This window comes from Aegilops tauschii, chromosome 4, assembly GCF_002575655.3.
Source record: "Aegilops tauschii subsp. strangulata cultivar AL8/78 chromosome 4, Aet v6.0, whole genome shotgun sequence".
Taxonomy (NCBI): domain Eukaryota; kingdom Viridiplantae; phylum Streptophyta; class Magnoliopsida; order Poales; family Poaceae; genus Aegilops; species Aegilops tauschii.
Window position 1 is genome coordinate 148,965,762 of NC_053038.3, and position 5,961 is coordinate 148,971,722.

Below are 5,961 nucleotides of genomic sequence, written 5' to 3' on the forward strand. Positions count from 1 at the left end.
TTATGATAAAGAAATTAGCAATAAAAAACAACAATACCTTTGTCTGCACAATGAAGAAGACATCAATTCACTACGAGATGGTACTAACTTTTATACCTTGTCTTTTTAATTCCTTTGCGCCATTTCAAATCTGGAGAAGATATTTATGCATATACTTGTTTTCAGGCCTTTCCAAAGAAGTTCACTAATGATTACCTCTCGAACCACCTGTATGGTCAGGAGGCGAGGAAGGTTTTCATACAACACCCACGGTTCAATATTGAAGTGTTCCTGAAGAGGACGAAGGATGGATGGTCAATCATCCACAGGCACTGGCCTAAAGTTGCAAAGACCTTCAACATCAATGAAGGCTCAATATTCGCCTTTCGCTTTAGCAGTTTTCCTGACGAGATTCATCTGTCTATGTTCCATCTATGATGCTAATTTTGAAAGGTTGTAGATGTTGCATTTGAAACTTGGTGCTGGTGCAGTTGTGTAATGGGGTAGCTGAGTGCTAAAGCTACACTGGTACGCGTCGGAGCTATACAAACGGTTTTTAACCCCTTTCCGCGACGACATTTGGAACCGTCGCCAAGTGAGTGTGGGCGATAGGGGGGTCCTTCCCACACGACCCAAAAATCGTCGGGGATAGGCCATCTTGGGACACCAAATGAGCTCGTGTGCGATCGGGCGAGGCATCGAAACCCAATCATTTCTGTAGGTATGTAGATCCCACACGGTGAATCCCAGAAAAACATTTCCATAGGTATGTATATCACACACAGTTAATCCAGGGAATACATTTCCATTCTTATGTACATCCCACACAGTCAATCCAGGGAAAACGTTTCCGTTCGTATGTACATCCCACACGGTTTTATGTGTAGGCTCGTGTGTGATAGGTGTAACTATCACACACGCTCTGCCTTGGTTAACTGTTTGCTTTTATCAACTACATCACAAATGATTTGATGAAGAAAATTGTGTGGCATTGGGCTATCCATCACAACCGCTTTTACTTCTAGAACCGTTTGCAAAGTTCCATGACACATTTAGCAGGTTTATTAGTTTACAATTAATAATTCCAGTATTACACAAATTCACATTTCATATCGAACAGTTGTTTGCCAATTTCATATTAAGCACATAAATATATTATAACATCACAATATGATAGCTACATGAAAATAGCACAGTACAACATATAGCTAGTTCAACTTCATAAGAACAATATTAGAACAATATATTCATTTCCCTGATAGAGATCATCTAGGATCGCCTTATCCACCTCTGCTTTTAGTTCAGTAAGAACCTGTTTTGCACTGGCCAACTGGGAAAGTGCCTCCTCCTTCGCCAACACCATCTTAGCAAAGTCTGATTTAAAAAATATGAGCTCATTCTCCACCTTTCTCTTTTTATCCCGCATCTTCAAATATTCTTCAGCGTTGACAACACTTTATCTGTTCTCTTCCTCATACATGCTCCAGAGCTTCGCTAGGCACATCTTCAAAGACTGTGGCCACTATTGATAAACCCACTCCAAGTAAGAACACTGCCGTTCATCCTATAATATTTAAAACTAGATCAGTAACAATCGTAGGGGAAATGGGTTTATAGCAACATAGAAAATCCCCAATGCTTATTTTGAAAAACTGAAGAAACATGTTAATTATGACATATCTTCTCAAAAAGATCAATGTGCAAATGAATTAATTGCTACTAAGACGACAACCAAATTCTGGAACATCAGAAGCTATAATTAACTAAAACAATGCTACAAGTTCTTACTCATGTACAATAGATAACAAATTAAACATTTTATGAGGAAGGTAAATATAACTTCAACAGCATAGCGACAATGTTTGGATGACAGCAAATTGATACTAACAGGTGTGTACATGCACAAATTTAGTAACTTAGAACTAATAGCACTAAGGCCGTCCACTATGTATGCCAAAACTGGTGTAAAGACAACTGTTGCTACATCTCGCACCAGTGGCCTGCATTGGGGAGCCGATGCAGCGAAAAAAAATCAGGGACCCGGACTCCGGAGCACCTAGTTGCTCCGATGCCCAGTTCCTTCGTGCCATAAATATTTAGTATTTTACTGCTTGGCTGCTCGGATGTGTGGACCAAAGTTGGCTGCACAAACTGCTGCAGTGGTGCCAAATAATTTTCTAACGGCACCGCTGATGAGATGGCAACAATTTTAGATACTAGGTACAAACTGTGACACTGTCTTAGGATGCGTTTGGTTGAAGGTGTGCTATGAATGGGCTGGGACCGTGACAGTGTCTGAATCACATCTAACAAATGATGTGTAACAACGAAAGAGGGTCTAACCTTCTCTACACATGCCAGAAACTTCCTCCCACTGTACACAGATTCAAACGCAACTAGCTTCACACATGGAGATTGATGGTGACAACGAGCAGATAGATCTTGAGCCACCCCACTCCATTTGTTGCCACTAATGGTCCTAGGGAGCTACAAGAGGAAGAAATGACTCAAATCGACCACCGGATAAAAATCCTTCATTCCAAGTCATAGCCCGAGAGAGAGAAGAGAGGCATACCCGGGTGGTGAAGGAGTCGTCGCCGGAGGAGGAACCGCTGGAGAGGTCTTTGAAGAAGACCATGGCGACCCCGGCAGTAGGATGCGAGACAGCGAGAGCGAGGAAGCGACTATAGCTTAGGAAGGAAGGAAGGAGGACACATGGGAAATGTGACTTGAAGTCGGGGAGAAAACAGGGTGTGGAAGGGGGGAGGGGGCGGGGTAGACATTTTGGCGGTAGGCCAAAATTTTGGAAACGTGGAGGGAAACTTTGCGCGCGGTGCCGCCGGACCATTCGCTTTGAACGATTGTGTACATCGCAAACGATTCTTTTGCTTTACGTGCATGGGATGAGTTTGATAATTCAAATTTTGGTGGAAATTTCCCCAGGTACGTCATTGCATAATTTAACATCGCTTGCTAATTTGGGCACACAAAAGAGCGTATAGCAGACAGACCACACTTACTGAATCTAGTAATTTTAGTAATTAAACACAGCCAGTTGACCTAAACATTGCTCTAACAAAAGACCAGCATTAAAAACAAAGCCTAAGTACGCATAATTTTAACAAATCCGCCACCGCGCCGGCCTATGCATCCCGATGTGAGATGAGACGTCGGTGACTTTTCCTGGCAACATGCCGCCGTTGGTGGACTCCGCGCCCCCCCTGCTAAAGTCGACCGCATCCTCGTTCTCATCCGCGTCCTCGGCGCCGCCCTCAAGGTTGTAGTACTCGTAGTAGTGGCTGCACTAGAGCTTGCGTTGGTACACCACCGCCGATTCCTCGATAGACAGACTCTTCTCTACCTCGACCTCGGCCACGCGCAACTCCTCGTCCTGGCGCTCCTCGATCTCCGCCGCCTCCTGCATCTCCAGCTCCCGCTCGGTGACCCCATGAGGAAGCAGGTGCTCCATGGCCACCGCCACCTTTTCGGACGTGGGTTGCATGCTGGAGTCCGAGGTGGCCTGGAATATCTTGGCGTGTGCATCCAAGATCTTGGCGTGGATGGCCTCAACCCGGGCCAGGGCAACATCGGCGGCTCAGACGGCAGCTCGAGCAGTCTCGGCATTTGCAGCTGCCATAACAGCAGCACCTACAGCCGTCTCGGCTACTGCAGCTGCCCTGCCGGCTGCCGCAGACGCCCTCTCGGCGGAAGCGGCCGTGCTCAATGCCGATGCGGCGGCACTCTCGGCGTAGGCGGCCACGCTCTCAGTGCAGGCGGCGGCGCTCGGGGGGGACGCGGCCATCGTACGGGCCTTCACGAAGAGTTTCCACGGTGTCATCTTTGCAAGAAGGGGGTGCGGGAATGGGGATCGGGATTCCTGGATTCGGGGGTTGCCGGCACTGAAGCAGAGGAGCCGGCGAAGCTTAAGGAGGGAGACTTAAATAGACCTAGAAATTTTCATCGCAAACGGTTCCTAGAAAACAACTGTGTGTGATGTTGTAGATTTTTTTATTAGCTGTGAAAGATGAATTTGGAGTAAAGTGGCAATGGACGGTGTTTTAAATGTACGAGAAATTTTGTAGTACTAATACAACTGTCATGTCAAATTATGGAAAATTTCAGTGGTCATTTGACCTTTTAAGACATTTAAGTGATTTTCTAGCCATTTAATGACCATAATTCAAATTTGAACTACATGTACATGCAACAGCTAACCATAACGGTTTGAAAAGTCATATTTTGTGTACTTGTGTGCCATTTAATTCCATGTACAGTAAATTGGAAGGAATTTTCAAACATATTGGTCTAACGGCTATGACACAATTAAGCATGGAGTGCCATGGCATTTAAATTCCAAAAAATTAAAAAAATATCAAAAACACATGTAACCTTGGTTGACGTAATGTCATGCGACCAAGATGATGTGGTAAAAAATTTGGCATGTGTGACGAAAGTTTGGACACACACCCCTCAGAAATCGGAGGAACTCACTAGAAGGCCCGTGGTTCCGAGAGGGAACAATGCATGTTTAATGATGAACGGGAGATAGCTTCCTCTTACAGCCTTGAAATTTTTTTCTACGTGTAACATGCACTAATACAACTGTCATGTGAAAATTTGGAAATTTTCAGGGGTCATTTGACCTTTTGAAGACATTTAGCTGATTTTCTAGCCATTTAATGACCGTAATTCAAATTTGAACTACATGTACATGTACCGGCTAACCATAACGGTTTGAAAAATCATATTTGTGTACTTGTGTGCGAGTTAATTCCATGTGCAGTAAATTAGAAGGGGTTTTCAAACATATTTGTCTAACGACATGGACACATGCATATGTATGCATGGAGTGACATGGCATTTTAATTCCAAAAAATTAAAAAATATCAGAAACACATGAAACCTTGCTTGATGTAATGCCATGCCACCAATACGATGTGGTAAAAGTTGGCATGTTTGACGAAAGTTTGGACACACACCCCTCACAAACTAGAGCAACTCACTAGAAGGCTCGTGGTTCTGAGAGGGAACAATGCATGTTTGATGACGAACGGGAGATAGCTTCCTCTTGTGGCCTTCAAATTTTTTCTACGTTTAACGTGCACTACTACAACTGTAATGTGAAAATTTGGAAAATTCTAGGGGTCATTTGACCTTTTAAAGACTTTTAAGTGATTTTCTAGCCATTTAATGACCATAATTCAAATTTGAACTACATCTACATGCAACGCCTAACCATAACGGATTGAAAAATCATATTTGTGTACTTGTGTGCGAGTTAATTCCTTGTGCAGCAAATTAGAAGGAATTTTCAAACAAATTGGTCTCACGACATGGACACATGCATATGTATGCATCGACTGACATGGCATTTTAATTCCAAAACATTAAAAAATGAACAGAAAAACATGAAACCTTGCTTGATGTAATGTCATGCCACCAAGATGATGTGGTAAAAAATTGGCATGTTTGATGAAAGTTTGGACACACACCCCTCACAAACCGGAGCAACTCACTAGAAGGCTCGTGGTTCCGAGAGGGAACAATGCATGTTTGATGATGAACGGGAGATAGCTTCCTCTTACGGCCTTCAAATTTTTTCTACGTTTAACATGCACTACTACAACTGTAATGTGAAAATTAGGAAAATTGTAGCGGTCATTTGACCTTTTAAAGACATTTAAGTGATTTTCTAGCCATTTAATGACCGTAATTCAAATTTGAACTACATCTACATGCAATGCCTAACCATAACGGTTTGAAAAATCATATTTGTGTACTTGTGTGCCAGTTAATTCCATGTGCAGTAAATTAGAAGGAATTTTCAAAAATATTGGTCTCACGACATGGACACATGCATATGTATGCATGGAGTGCCATGGCATTTTAATTCCAAAAAACTAAAAAATTAACAGAAAAATATGAAACCTTGCTTGATGTAATGTCATGCCACCAAGATGATGTGGTAAAGAATGGGCATGT